Raw genomic sequence first — 16,270 nt, 5'->3', positions numbered from 1 at the left:
GTGAGTCATCTAATGCCATATTAAAGTATATCATCTTTTGTGTTAGGAGCTAAATAAGATAATTGTTTCTTAATGGGTACTAAGTCATAAACTGGATTCAAAAAGCATAATAGCCATAAAAGCGAAATGTGCAGTGGCTTTGCGCCAAATCTGATGTTTTTCTAAAAGATCTGATGGAAATCCTGCAGCATCTTCTACGTCCAAAGGCAGATGTGTACCTCTTGATAAAGGCTAGAAACTTCAGAGCAGTCAATGCATAAAGTATTTGATATTACAAATAAAAGTGTGAAAGCACACCATGCTACTTGTAAAATGCTGGTAATGTTCAAACAGCTTAAGGACTAAACTCTACATTTGTTAATAATGCATAGCCCCATGTAATTCAGTTCCAGTAACTGCTGGTTATAGTGTCCAGATAAGTGACCTGATCTTACGGGACCTTTACAGACAGAATTTCTGCTTTCAGAATCCTGGAGAGTTTACAAGATGGAGCTCATGATTTTGATCTGTTGTGGTGAGTGAGTGGATTGCCTTCAAGGCTCAATCGTCCAAGATGATGAGCACTTTTGTAGCTGTCATTGCAAGGTATTTACATGCCAGATAGGCTAAACATTTGTATGCCCCTTCACGGGTCGACCATCATTCCAGAGGGCATACTTCCATGCTGATGATGCTTGTTAAAAAATAATGTGTTAATTAAATTTGTGACTGAACTCCTTGGGGGAGAATTGTATGTCTCCTGCTCTGTTTTACCCACATTCTGCCTTATATTTCATGTTATGGCAGTCTCGGATGATGACTGAACACATGTTGTTCATTTTAAGAACGCTTTCACTGCAGATTTGACAAAACACAAAGAAGGTACCAACATGAGATTTCTAAAAATAGCTGCAGCACTCGACCCAAGGTTTAAGAATTTGAAGTACCTTCCAAAACCTGAGAGGGACGAGGTGTGGAGCATGCTTTCAGAAATCTTAAAAGACCAACACTGTGATGTGGAAACTACAGGACCCAAATCACCAAAAAAGAAAATCAACTTTCTGTTGGTGGTATCTGACTCAGATGATGAAAATGAACATGCGTCGGATCATTATTGAGCAGAACCCATCATCAGCATGGACACGTTCTCTGGAATGGTGGTTAAACATGAAGGAACATATGAATCTTTAGTGCATCTGATATGTAAATATCTTGCAATGCTAGCTACAACAGTGCCATGTGAACGTCTGTTCTCACTTTCAGGTGACTTTGTAAACAAGAAGCAGGCAGCATTATCTCCTGCAAATTGTAACCAACCTTGTTTGTCTGAGTGATTGGCTGAGCAAGAAGTAGGACTGAGTGGACTTGTAGGCTCTAAAGTTTTACATTGTTTTGTTTTTCAGTACAGTCATTTTTGTACATAGTTCTACATTTGTAAGTTCAACTTTCATGACAAAGAGATCGCACTACAGTACTTGTAATGGGGGCATTGAAAAATACTATTTTCTTTGTTTTTTACAGTGTAAATATATGTAGTCAAAATAAGTATAAAGTGAGCACTGTACCCTTTGTATTCTGTGTTGTAATTGAAATCAATATATTTGAAAATATAGAAAACATCCAAAATATTTAAATAAATGATATTCTATTGTTTAGCAGAACAATTAATCACAATTATTTTTTTAATCATTTGATTAATCATGATTAATTTGACAACCCTAATTCTATTATTTATCATGAGTGTATATATACCACTTATCACAAAGGTCAATAGCTACTTTAATCTACTGCTAAAAACAGTTAGGTTGCATACGTGCTGAAGGTGCTCAGCACTTTGCAGTATCTTTAAATGGTGAAGTCACAACTCCAAAGCCTTTAAACTAAGGTACTGGTCCTGCAAGCTGATGCATGCAGGCAGATAATTTCTCAAAGTTTTGCATGTACTCAAGTACTGACCACCTTTGAGATTTATTGATGAAAAGTGCTGGTATAAGAGCGAGGTAGCTTGGCGAGATTGGGACCTAAATTTTAGACAAGATGTGATAAAGTGGCAATGCAGAATGAATGAGGAAGGAGAATAAGGGTAAAAAAAATAGTAGGCTGTCACTTTAGGCCGCTATGTGCACTTTAGCATTAAAAGTTTGTTGGTACAGGCATTTAATTTACTTATTTCAATTATTTATTTGCTTTTGTATTAAAAATTCAGGGACATAACTTCAGGGTGCCAGAGGCAACATTAAAGATCTAAGAAGAGCTGCTGGTTCTAGGTACTGGAGGAATTGGGTTTGCATTTTCTAGCCAAATCCTTGACTTGCCCAGGGTCAGTGTCAGATGCTACTTCCCTGTCAAAGACAGTGTGCATGTGTGATGGTTCTTTGACTCTAGGGAACTGCAAAGGCCTTCAGTGTCTGACTGCCAGGACCTTAAATTGGCCATATATGTCAATGAAATAATGGGAAATGTTGAAATAATAATGTTGCACCATTCTATAGGCCTACAGAGGGAAGGAGAAAGAAAGGGTGTGTGTATCTGTTTGATGCCAAAGCCTAGCAAATGTCAGCTGTATTAAGGTAAGGAACAACTGAGGTCTTCTGAAAACAGGATGTTACTTTGGTTTAATAATTGTTTCCTCCCATGTGCTCTATGCAGGCAGTGCTTTTCCCTGGTTTCCAAACTCAAAGAGCTTTCATGATGACTGTTCAAACTCTTCTGGGGAGATACTCATGCAAATATAAAATTGCATGGGTATTCACAACATTTTCTCGATACACACATTCTGCAAGCAAATGTACATTCATATTAATACTTGAAAAGAAGCTGGGTATAGGGCTGTGAATATAAAGCAAATTCACACGAATGAATTATGTTTATGAATATGTTTTTGTTTTGTTTGAAATTTTGCCTACTTGGCATATAAGCAGATTCCTTAATATAGAAAGAAACAGTGCTATGATCATATACCATAATTCCCATTAATAGTAATGGAAGTTCAATTAATTATGGTAAGAGTGAATCCTAAAAAAAAATTGTTTCCTCAATATTTTGTACCACACTGTGTTTTCAGAAAATTATTGACACTATTAAAATACAGTATTCAAAATTGTCTATAGAAGTTCTAATTTGATGCTGAAAAAGCAATAAGCTGATGGTTTGGCATTCAACAATATTCTATAATTTGTTTCTATTGTGCACCCATAGAGCACTTTAAAATGCTTCACTGAAAGCCTTAATAGAAGCTAAATAAAACAGAAGGTCTCTGGATAGATAGACAGAGAAGAGATGACTCTGAAGGGGAACAATAGAGGAGCGGCGCAAGAGCTAACAGTCTTCAACTGTGAAGAATCACAGGGAAAAGGCAGAGGTAAAGACTGGAGAAGTGAATTGAATAAGTGAAGTTAGAGAGGTAGGATAAAATAAGTTCTAACATTTTTAGATTGCTAGGACTACAACTTTGAATTGGATTTTGGCATGGACAGGTGTTTACTAATGTAATACACATACTGCTCAATAGCCACAACCAAAATATCAGACACAATCTGGAAACAAGACAAACTATAAAACCAGTACTTCAGGATCTGTAAAATGAGTTGTGATGCTGTTCTATTTTCATTTTCCATTGCTATAGTAGGATACTTAAATGGTACTGTGCTAGCCTCAATTACATGATTCGGCACATTTAATAGTTCTCTGACACGTCTCAAACCTGTCATAATGCGGAGTAGTTGAGAATATACTATGGTCCCATTTTTCTGGAATGATAGTGTGGCCTACTTTCCATGTTCTAGACCCCAAGATTAGGAAATCAGGATTCAGGACTCCCATAACAAAGTTAATGGCAGCAAAAAAGACAAGAATGAATTTAAAGCATGACTACGAATTCCAGCAGAGGTAAGATTAAAAATAAGAGCAAACTCTGACAATATTTAAGACTTGAACAGGAGAGATGTAATAATGGGAAAGGATGATCTGAGTTAAGAAGAATGTTGGCAAATTCAGACACTTTTATTGAAAACACCTTGTGTGGCTCTTTCTGCTTGTTATGGTTTTCACCAAAAAAAAATTAATCCTGGTGCCTAAATTAAAGTAATTAATCAGAGGTTAATTATGTATCATCAGATTGTCTGTTAATTTGTATAATGTCATTGTTCTGCATGAGTTCATTCCAAAGCTCTGGCAGTTAGCATATTTTTCCTATTTCATATAATGACATAGCTGCAAAAGTGGAGCTTATTTATAGAGTTGGTATCCTCCACTCTTAATGTGTTTGTTTTGCTTTTAAGAACTAGATATATTAACTCTATTAAATGCACTTAGAGGTGAAAATCAGTGTGCATCCAATAACAATATTTAGTTTTAGTCTGTTAAAGAGTAGAAAAAAACAATGTTTAGTCTTTTGTACATATATTTTTACCTATTTTATACAATCTTATATCTGCTGAGTGTTTCTTTATTATTTACCACCTGGTTTTGAGTCTTTACAGTTCAGTTAAAGAACCTGTATATTTCATTAATAGTCTATGAGATGTTTTTATATGTACACTCGTGAATTTTTATCTTCAGTTATTACAGGTGGGGCTGGTAGTTTTGCCTCTTAAGGTTAGTTGACACTTCCCATTATAAGGCTCTGGTTTTGGTTGCATATATCTTTGCCAAACTTTAACTGTTCACTCTGAAATTTTCCATGCTGGGTGTCAGCATTACGCTCAACTTTTTTTCTGAATTTTCCTCCAAAATCATTCAGCCGTTTCTGAGAACAAGGCTAGGGAAAACATCACTGCTTTGCCAATATGAAAAAGATTCTAGTAACCTTTTCTTTGCACAGGTCTATGCCCCCTATGCTTTGAAGCAGAGACTTGAAATTTGGGAAGGTCTCTCACCAAAAGCTCTTAAGCAAATTAAGCAGTCTGGGATAAGAGGGAAGGTACGTTCATTGATCTGTATCTGGTTAAGACAGGAAACTAAAGGATAGAGATAAATGGTCAGTTTTCAGAATGGAGAGAGGTAAATAGTGGTGTTCTCCAGGGATCTATACTGGGATCTGTGCTATTCAACATACTCATAAATGATCTGGAAAAAAAGGGTAAACTGAGGTAGCAAAGTATGCAGATAATACAAAATTACTCAAGAAAGTTAAGTAATCTGATGAGGTTCAAAAAGGATAAGTGCAGGGTCCTGAACTTAGGACAGAAGAATCCAATGCACCGCTACAGACTAGGGACCGAATGGCTAGGCAGCAGTTTGGCGGAAAAGGACCTAGGGGTGACAGTGGACGAGAAGCTGGATATGAGTCAACAGTGTGCCCTTGTTGCCAAGAAGGCCAATGGCATTTTGGGCTGTATAAGTAGGGGCATAGCCAGCAGATCGAGGGACGTGATCGTTCTCCTCTATTCGACATTGGTGAGGCCTCATCTGGAGTACTGTGTCCAGTTTTGGGCCCCACACTACAAGAAGGATGTGGAAAAATTGGAGAGAGTCCAGCGAAGGGCAACAAAAATTATTAGGGGCCTGGAACACATGATTTATGAGGAGAGGCTGAGGGAACTGGGATTGTTTAGTCTGCAGAAGAGAAGAATGAGGGGGGATTTGATAGCAGCTTTCAACTACCTGAGAGGTGGTTCCAAAGAGGATGGTTCTAGACTGTTCTCAGTGGTAGAAGATGACAGGACAAGCAGTAATGGTCTCAAGTTTCAGTGGGGAAGGTTTAGGTTGGATATTAGGAAAAACTTTTTCACTAGGAGGGTGGTGAAACACTGGAATGCGTTACCTAGGGAGGTGGTAGAATCTCCTTCCTTAGAAGTTTTTAAGGTCAGGCTTGACAAAGCCCTGGCTGGGATGATTTAATTGGAGATCGGTCCTGCTTTGAGCAGGGGGTTGGACTAGATGACCTCCTGAGGTCCCTTCCAACCCTGATATTCTATGATTCTAAGTCCAAAGCTGACTGCAAAGAGTTACAAAGGGATCTCACAAAACTGGGTGACTGGCAACAAAATGGCAGATGAAATTCAATGTTGATAAATACAAACTAACGGCATGTTGGAAAACATAATCCCAAGTATAGATACAAAATGATGGGATCTAAATTAGCTGGTACGACTCAGGAAAGATCTTGGAGTCATTGCGGATAGTTCTCTGCAAACATCCGCACATTGTGCAACAGCAGTCAAAAAAAAAAAAAGAAAAAAAGAAAGCTATATTAGGAACAATTAGAATATAGGTAATAAAACAGAAAATATCATAATGCTACTATATAAATCCATGGTACGTCCATGCCTTGAATACTGCATGCAGATCTGGTCGCCCATCTCAAGAAAGATATATTAAAAATGTAAGAGGTACAGAGAAGGGGAAGAAAACTTATTCAGGGTACAGAACAACTTCCATATGATAAAAAAAAAAGACTGGACCACTCAGCTTGGAAAAGAGACAACTAAGGGGGGATATCATAGAGGTCAATAAAAACATGCATGCTGTGGAGAAAGTGAATAAGGAAGTGTTACTTACCCTTAGCATAACACATGAACAAAGAGTCACCCAATGAAATCAACAGGCAGCAGATTTAAAACAAGCAAAAGAAGTACTTCTTCACTTCTTCTTCGTCAGCCTGTGGAACTTATTGCCAGAGGATGTTGTGAAGGCCAAAACTATATCTGGGTTCAAAAAAGAATTAGATAAATTAATGGAGGATAGGTCCATCAATGTATATCAGCCACTATGATCAGGGATGCAACTCCATGCTCTGGGTGTCCCTGCCTCTGACTGCCAGGTGCTGGGACTGGATGGCAGGGAATGGATCACTTCATGATTGCCCTGTTCTGTTCATTCCCTTTGAGTCATCTGGCATTGTCCAGAGTTAGAAGACAGGATACTGGACTAGATGAACTCCTGGTGATTGGTGTTGACCATTATGTTCCCAGTAATAGATGCAGCCAACTGCTTTGGGATGGGCTATGGTTGAGAGCACCAGAGCTGAAAGCTTGGATCATGTCTCTGTTGTAATGACTTCCCCTCCCCACACAGGCACTCGGCCTGGCTGGTCGAAGTCTGATGGTGGGGGAAGAAAGGTTGTTGCTGGAGCTGGGTGGGGATGGGAGGCTGGGACTTGTTGGGCAAGGAGATTAGGACTGGGAGAAAGGGAGGAGACACTGATTGGGCCCAGGAGTTGGTGAGGGAAATGAGGGGGTGGGTGCTGGCACAGGGACTAGGTGTCAGTTGATGGAGGATGAGGGGGAAGGACACTGAGATAGGATGAGGAGCTGGGGGGAGGGAGAGTGAGACTGTCTGAATAAAGAGATTGGGATGAGGGAAACAGGGCAGGAGGAGACAAAACAGATATGGCTGTCAAGGAGTTAGTGTGCCAGGGAGAACTGGGACTGGCTGGACAGAGACTGAGATGCAGAACTAGGGAGAGAGTGTTGGTAGAGCTGAGCCAAGAACAATAACTGTTTCCTGGAGGATTTTGAATTTTGAAAATTTTTTTTCTAATTTGGAATGAAAAAAATTCCAAAATTCTTTATGAAACAGAAATCCAGATTTTTTTTTTAATTGTAACAATTTATTTTGTTAGATTCAAAACAAACTTCTGTCTGGTATGGCTATGGGTAGCCAGGAAGCCCAGAGAGCCAGACTCCCTGATTCCTGGGCCATGGCTTCCCTATTGCCTGATTCATGGAAGTGGGGCAGCCTAGGGAGGATGGTTCCCAGGGAATAAATGTGCGTGTGTGAACTTAGGGGAAAAAAATGTGCTAGTTTCTGTTTCCCCTCTGTCATTCTTTCATGGTAGGTTAGATGATCCCATGCTTCATACTGTAATCATATTACATAAAAACTTCTCACCATTTAATTAATGAACCCTTATGTAAATACATTAGATGGGTGTGAAAACCAAATGCAGATTGTATTCATATTGCCAATGAATACTGAGTTCCAGATGATGAACACATCAGTATGCTCTAAATGTTCATAGTGGTCTGGTCTAGCAGGCATGCTACAGATTTACTATCTTTGACATTTTTTTCCTATGATGTTAAATGACATTTCAGTTTTTTCCAATAGACTTGTCAATATTTTTGCTTGAAACTAAAATACCAACATCAGGTACTGCCACTGAGTGCCACTTAAAAATACATTGTTGTATATATTAACATTTTGTCTTCATTTACGGTCTAGATCATGTACTGGAAAATGCTTTGTATTCAGGTGCTTCATGTTTTACCGTCTACTGTATCCTCTCCATTTGATACAGTGATAAGAGGTAATTAGATTACCAATATGCCATTTCAACTCATTTGTAACAAATAAGAAAAAAGGTATTAAGCAGCAACAAGAGATCATCCTGAGAGATGGCCTTTAAGAAGGTTAATTTGCTATCTACAAAGCCCTACATTAAAATTAATGGGAGTCTTTCCATTGACTTCAGTGGGTTTTGGATGAGGCCCTAAATGTTTTAACTTCAGAGTTTTGCATGACTGAAATAAAGCACACCAAACGCCTAAGTAGACTGGTATTCAACAGCATAAGCACTGGGACCTGAGTTGTACTGAACTGTCAGGATAGCTGACTGGAGTGCACTCTGGACATCTCAAAAAGGAGCATTGTGTTTTCCCCTCTAGCATGTGTTGCTGACCTTAAAAAGTGTTAAGGGCCTACCCAGGCTCCCAGGCATTATAGGTTAGGGAATTTTCAGTATGTATGTTATTTATAACGTATTTTTTGTGGGCCTCTTGAATTATCTCAGACAAGGTGGGTGAGGTAATATCTTTTATTGAACCAACTTCTGTTAGTGAAAGAGACAAGTTTTCGAGATACACAGAGTTCTTCAGGTTTTAAATGACAGTAAGAATCGATTATAAGAATGGTGACAATACTAGCATGCTACATCAATGTATGTCCCAACCTTAGTAAGAAAAATGTCATATAATATTGTTTCTTTGGAGAAGGTTCAATGTGAAGGCCAATTGTGAGTGCCTCTTACTCTAAGGTTGCATAGGGCAGGGATCAACAAGTAAGACTTGTTCAGCCTCTAGGAAAAGCAATGAAAGAGGAGCATGGCTTCACCCTCCCCCCATCCTCAATGAGGGTGAGTAGGATTCCAAAAAGGATTAGACATTTAAATGGATAACAAGAGTATCCAGAGTTTATAATAATTAGAGTTTTGGAAGGGATATAAATACTGATGATTCGGGGTGAGAGGAAGATCTAGTGATTAGGGTGCTAACTTGGGACACCTAGGTTCAAATTTCCAGTGTGACTTGAGGTAAGTCGCTTAGTACCACTGTGCCTCCCTTCTCAATCTGTAAAATGGGGATAATACTTCCTTGGTGGCGTGTGAATACATACATTAAAGTATGAGTCTAAGACACTGTGATAATGTGGGTAGGGGACATATAAGTAGCATAGATAAGGGGGATATCTTCTTTACCCCTACAGTTAGGCAGTTAGGGGATTTTTTGCTTGTGGGAGGGGAAGTTGCATCTTCCTCTGAAGCATCTTGTACTCATTGCTATCAGGGACAGAATATTGGACTAGGTGGATCACTGATCAGAAACTGTATGGCAATTCCTATTCCAAGCTGTTGCCTATCTCCGCAGCCATAAGATTCTGTGGAAAGGGTGATTAGTCAGGGAGAAAGCATAATTCATGGAAAAAATAGTGTCATTATTAGTTTATCTCCACACCTCCCAGCTAGCTTTTTTCCTGAGTCAGTTCATCGGGGTAAACTGAACTCTTAACTGAGTGGATAAGTTAAGGAAAGGACCACACTTGAATGTGTCAGAGCCTTCTGTTGCAATAAATACAAAGTTAAAATCCAAACCAAAATTCCTTCTGACAAAAGCTGCAGCCTGTGTCAGGAGTGAAAGTTAAATAAAAGATGGATGTCTGAAACCAAAATGGCATTTCAGCCTCTCGGACACAATGTCATTTTTGCTGTGTGGTCTGTAAGTAAAAGCACAGACATCCCTGCCCCAGAGAAAATGTCTGTTCTTCAAGAACACACTTTTTTCAAATTGTACAAAAGACTTAGGTAAGGTCAGGAAAAAGTCACAATCACAAAACCTTATTGTGAAGACCCTGATTGGGCATAATGTTTCCTGCTTTGAATTCCCTCAGTGACAGCATAGATTAATACAAAGAAAACATGCCAATGGGGAAAATAGATTACTATTATTGTAAGGAAATAAGATTTTTAAAAAGTAAACAAATAGAGTTGAAAGGCTATATTCATTTGATATGGGCTACTATACTAGCACTGGATGGAACCCCAAAGATAAAATAAGAACATACTTAACCTGTTGGCTAAAACTGAAAATGAATCTTCTTATTTGGGTTTCAGAATAGCAGCCGTGTTAGTCTGTATTCGCAAAAAGAAAAGGAGTACTTGTGGCACCTTAGAGACTAACTAATTTATTTGAGCATAAGTTTCGTGAGCTACAGCTCACTTCATCGGATGCATTCAGTGGAAAATACAGTGAGGAGATTTATATACACTCAGAACATGAAAAAATGAGTGTTATCATAGACACTGTAAGGAGAGTGATCACTTAAGATGAGCTATTACCAGCAGGAGAGTGGGGGGTGGGGAGGAGAAAACCTTTTGTAGTGATAATCAAAGTGGGCCATTTCCAGCAGTTAACAGGAACATCTGAGGAACAATGGGGTGTGTGTGTGGGGGGGGGGGTGGAATAAACATGGGGAAATAGTTTTACTTTGTGTAATGACACATCCACTCCCAGTCTCTATTCAAGCCTAAGTTAATTGTATCCAGTTTGCAAATTAATTCCAATTCAGCAGTCTCTCCTTGGAGTCTGTTTTTGAAGTCTTTTTGTTGTAATAGCTCATCTTAAGTGATCACTCTCCTTACAGTGTGTATGATAACACCCATTTTTTCATGCTGTGTGTGTATATAAATCTCCTCACTGTATTTTCCACTGAATGTATCCGATGAAGTGAGCCGTAGCTCACGAAAGCTTATGCTCAAATAAATTGGTTAGTCTCTAAGATGCCACTAGTACTACTTTTCTTCTTAGTTGGGTTTCTTTGTTTTGGAGAACTGGGAAACAGGCATTTTTTTTCCTTATATTTATACCTGTCCTTGTTCTTTTGAGGATTAGAAGAAGAAATGCCTAAATAAAACAAGGCCTGTTCTCATATGTAATTCCATTTTAACTGGAAATATTAAATAATCTCAGAGAATAAACTATTCTTATGTCATTTCCAGTCCAATGCTGCAGACTCAAGAACTCTGGATAGTTTGGAGAATTTCAGCTGCTCTTCACACCTAGAGGTTTCCTATCACTATTCCTGCACACACATCCACCAGTACAAACACTATCACTGACCACTACACAAACAGCTATTATGTCTACATTTATGTATTCATCCCACAATTCTGATTCATGAAATGCATAAAGAACTCTCATACTCTGCTTTTATTCATACAAATACTGTACAAAGCTTGGATGCTGGTATAACAAACCATCCAAAAAGCAAAGCTACTGTAACAATTCCAGACTAAACACCATGCACACGGAACAATCTTTTTTCCCCTGAGCAAAATCATTCCATACAAGCCTTTTAAGATAAGTCTCATTAGACACAAAGCTCACTTATGAAAAATCCTAAATCTTATGCAAGATAATAAAACTGTCCCGTATGTGAGAACGTCAATTGTTGTTGTAACAAACCATTACAGTTAGTAATACAGAGCACATGTGTATCTAAACCCACTTATACAAGCAATGCTCTGTGTAAATCATAGTTTCAATTCTCCATATGTTATATAGAGTAGTGATTACAGATAGAACAAGGCATGTACAACACTAACAAAGCCACAGCGATAGTGTTAAAATTGCTATGCCCGTGGTCAGCAAGAAACTGTTTAATTGGTGGTGGTGGGGAGGGGACATGTGTGTGAGTGAAGAACTGGGTGTTAAGGTTGATGTGACTTATATAACTCTAGCTTTCCCTTTCTTCACTTCCTACACTTAACTTTAACATAGATTTTATTGGAGGAGGGAAGTGGAGATGTAGAGGATGAATACCCTCCATTTTAAAAGGGATCCAGTGTTAACCTTTTCAAACATCACAATGGTAGTTTGGATCTGGGCATACAGGGGAAAGTACCAGGAGGGAGTCCAGGGGTGTGAAACTGTCTTGGAGCCATGCTCTCCAGTCTCAGTTTACATGTCTGATGGGATTTCCAAAAGCTCTCAGCATTGGTCTAACTCTTTTCCCAGTGAAGTCAGCTGGCCAAACTTTTTGAAAACCCATCCTTCAAGTTTTTGCATAACAGTAGTGCTGTACGTTCTGACTTCTCTCATGCCATCCTATCACCCCACACCTTTCCTGTATCTCACCATGTTTCCTAAACCTCTTCTACGCCTACTTTTAGACTGCTGTTCTGGGAGCACTGTTCTCCAGTCCAGGTTTATATGTAAATATTTTATGTACATAAAATATGCCACATAAACCTTGAAAACAGTGCTCCCTGGCCCCAACACGTTCTAAACCCTTCGCTGCCGTTCCTTTATACTCCACCAACCTCCTTTCTTCCCCTTTCCAAGCATCCCTTTTTCTTGCCAATCCAGAATACCTCCATTATGAGAATGAGAATATATCTTCCATACTGGATTCATGACTGCACCATCCCACACAGTCTCCTCTCTTCCCATGACTCTTTCCAATGACTCAGTCCATCAGCTGCTGTGGCACAATTTGGCACCAGGTCAGTGTATCGTATAAATGTATTCTGGTTTACATGCAAAAAACACCTCTTCAGAACTTTGTATTCTACACCTAATCTGTCACCTGATTTACTAGTAACATTTCTCCCTGTCTTAGGAACAAAACTATTCTGGAATTTATAGCTCAAGCCATTTTGAACATATAAGGTGTGAATTAAGTTAGAAAAATCTTTAAATTAAAGGAGAGGGAAACTTTGAAAACACATTGGTCCAGTCTGTAGGCTAGTGTATTTTGCCATAGTCCCATTCATGGAGCTATGCCTTGTTTGCATCAGCTGAGAGCTAGTCCTCCATCTTAAAAACTCCTTGTGGGGCACTTCTGTGACATTTTGAAGAAAAAATTCTAAACTGGGATGCAATATAATGTGAAATTTTGAGGAGAATTTCTTACATTTCTCTTTGGGGGGTGGCTGGGGGGCGCAGTGGTAGATAGCATGGGGACAGTTGAAAATCAGACTTTAATTGAACTATTATCTAATTATAGAGAGCCTGAGTCCCCTCTACAATGCTGTTGAGCTCACTAATTACACATAGTGTGTTGAGCTGTTTTCTTAATCCCGCCACTATTTTTATTTTGCAAAGATGAGCTATTCCTTTTTTTATGTAAACTGAATGATTCTCCCACTCTGGATGAATCATCCAAAACAAATACTTTCTACTACAGTTCTTCTCAAATGTGTGCAGTCATCGTGTTACAGTAACTTGTGTTTTAATTTATAAAATAACTATCTGCAGACAAGTCCAAGAATATAACAGGTGGATTTAATTCTCAGATGCTTGGATATAGGGTTGTGCAGACCCTACAAGCTCAGTTTTGAGATTTTCACAATGGACCAGTCACATCTGCTGAGCAAGAGGGTGGATTCAAACTGAATTGCTTGCCAAGATGTGCTGCAAACTGAGTTCAAACCCAGGCTCATAAAAATTATTTTTCATTGCAAATGTTCATGCAACCCTTGTTAGTAGTCTTCTGCAAGATGGAACAGATTAGGTCAGATGCTCAGCTGGTATAAATTGACAGCTCCATTGGCTTCACATCAGCTGAGGTTTGGTCCTGGGTGGTGTTAGTTCTAGTTGCACTGATGCTGATGGCCCAGTGGCTAGGGCACTAGTTTAGCACTTGGGAAGCCTTGGTTCAAGACTGTATCTTGCCAGTCTTCCTATATGACCTTGGGCAAGTCACTTGATCTCTGTGCCCTATCTATAAAATGGGGATAATAGTACCTCATAGGGGTGTTGTAAGGGATAAATGCTTAACATGATTGTCAGGCACTCAGGTAAGGATGGGGGGTATATAAGTACCTAAAAGAGACCAATATAGCATCTCTCAACTTAAAGGATCCTAACAGCGGACTGCAAACTTCAGTTCTGAATAAAAATCACTTCATCATTGAGCAGTACCTACTACTGAGGTGGAGGATGTTATATACAGCACTACATAATATCAGATAGTGGAAACTTGGCCAAGGAGACTGGGGCTAATCACATCTTGGGTTTTTTTGCTTTAAGTCATGGGATCATTACTGCCCATTTGTCACCTTGCAGTCTCATCTGAAAGGCACAGTAAACCTAGAGTTGGTGCGGGAAAATGTTGACAGAATTTTATAAATAATTCTAGAAACTTTTCATTGATGATAAACATTTGGACACTTATGTTTAATTCTAAGTGTTTTATTTGGATTTACTGTCAGACACATGAAGGGTGCCCTGCTAAAAAGGGATGCAGTAGCACCACCTGACTCGAAGTAAGAATACCAGCCAAATGCCTCCAGGCTTTGTTCAGTGGCTTTCAGTGCCTCCACTAAAAAATTATTCCAGTACCCCTTCCTGCTGGGATTTAAAATGGTAATTATTGCTGTTTAGATTGTTAGTGCCAAAAATGTGCTCCGCATGCTTTCATATGTTCAAGAAAACATATTCCCAAAGAGTTTATAATCTACAATAATGGCATTTAATAATATTTCTCTTTTCTGAAGTTTTATGACCCTTGATGGTTCTGGAGGCCTTAATGATATGCCTAAAATAAATTAAACTAGATGCTCAGAAATAGACTTTAATCTTTGGAGAAGTTAAATATTGAAAGGCTTTTGTCAAAGCTCAGGATATATATATTATAAGCCAGTACTGTCTTTAATATTTTATTAATGTTTGTATTGTTAGGCAAAAAGATTATTTTCCCCAAGAATCAGGCAAGCCCAGACAATACTGAAGAGGGGAGGAGTGGTAGATACGCTGGAGGGGAGGGATAGGATACAGAAGGACCTAGACAAATTGGAGGATTGGGCCAAAAGAAATCTGATGAGGTTCAATAAGGATAAGTGCAGGGTCCTGCACTTAGGACGGAAGAACCCAATGCACAGCTACAGACTAGGGACCAAATGGCTAGGCAGCAGTTCTGCGGAAAAGGACCTAGGGGTGACAGTGGACGAGAAGCTGGATATGAGTCAGCAGTGTGCCCTTGTTGCCAAGAAGGCCAATGGCATTTTGGGATGTATAAGTAGGGGCATAGCGAGCAGATCGACGGACGTGATCGTTCCCCTCTATTCGACATTGGTGAGGCCTCATCTGGAGTACTGTGTCCAGTTTTGGGCCCCACACTTCAAGAAGGATGTGGATAAATTGGAGAGAGTCCAGTGAAGGGCAACAAAAATGATTAGGGGACTGGAACACATGAGTTATGAGGAGAGGCTGAGGGAGCTGGGATTGTTTAGACTGCAGAAGAGAAGAATGAGGGGGGATTTGATAGCTGCTTTCAACTACCTGAAAGGGGGTTCCAAAGAGGATGGCTCTAGACTGTTCTCAATGGTAGCAGATGACAGAACGAGGAGTAATGGTCTCAAGTTGCAGTGGGGGAGGTTTAGATTGGATATTAGGAAAAACTTTTTCACTAAGAGGGTGGTGAAACACTGGAATGCGTTACCTAGGGAGGTGGTAGAATCTCCTTCCTTAGAGGTTTTTAAGGTCAGGCTTGACAAAGCCCTGGCTGGGATGATTCAACTGGGAATTGGTCCTGCTTTGAGCAGGGGGTTGGACTAGATGACCTTCTGGGGTGCCTTCCAACCCTGATATTCTATGATTCTATGATAGGGGTTACTCACGGTACCGGGAAGACCTACAAGCATCTTCAAAGATATGGTGCCATAGTGACCAGTTATACACATTCTCTTATCAATTCATTTGCATTTATCTGTACATACAGAGACAGACATTGTTACAAGTCAAGAGAGAACCCTAAACAAAGATAAAAATAAGAACAGCACGTATGAATAGAGGTGAACCTATTGCATCAAGCATCTATGGCTACCTTGCGGGAGAAGGAGGTGGGGGGGTGGGATGAGTGCTTACAGACATCCAGTGGGTTGTGAAGGGAGGGTTAGCATTGTTCTAAGAACTGCGTTACTGGGTGGGCATTGACCATATAAGCTGAGCTAAGTTATCAGGTATTGACAGAAACTATGTCCTTGCTTCTCAGCAGTTTCTGGCTTTTCTGATGGCTGAATTTTAACTCCTTCCTGACAGTATGAAGAAAAGAAAATCTACAGGTTGTGGCA

General features: G+C 39.5%; 1 protein-coding gene across 17 annotated transcripts in view; it reads left to right on the top strand.

The window, feature by feature from the left end:
• SNTG1 (syntrophin gamma 1) overlaps positions 1-16,270 on the top strand; it is a 526,846-nt gene that overhangs the window by 192,706 nt on the left and 317,870 nt on the right. Inside the window, exon 1 of one of the 17 annotated variants that reach the window (XM_073331223.1) lies at positions 3,322-3,340. The exons of the other annotated variants lie outside the window; for them this stretch is intronic. The gene's annotated coding sequence lies outside the window, so the exon portion shown is untranslated. Of the gene's footprint in view, positions 1-3,321; positions 3,341-16,270 lie in introns of those variants that run through there. 17 annotated transcript variants of the gene reach the window in all.

Source organism: Lepidochelys kempii, chromosome 2 (genome assembly GCF_965140265.1).
Source record: "Lepidochelys kempii isolate rLepKem1 chromosome 2, rLepKem1.hap2, whole genome shotgun sequence".
NCBI lineage: Eukaryota > Metazoa > Chordata > Testudines > Cheloniidae > Lepidochelys > Lepidochelys kempii.
The sequence above is the reverse complement of the archived record's forward strand: the minus strand, read 5'-3'. Positions and strand labels throughout refer to the sequence as shown.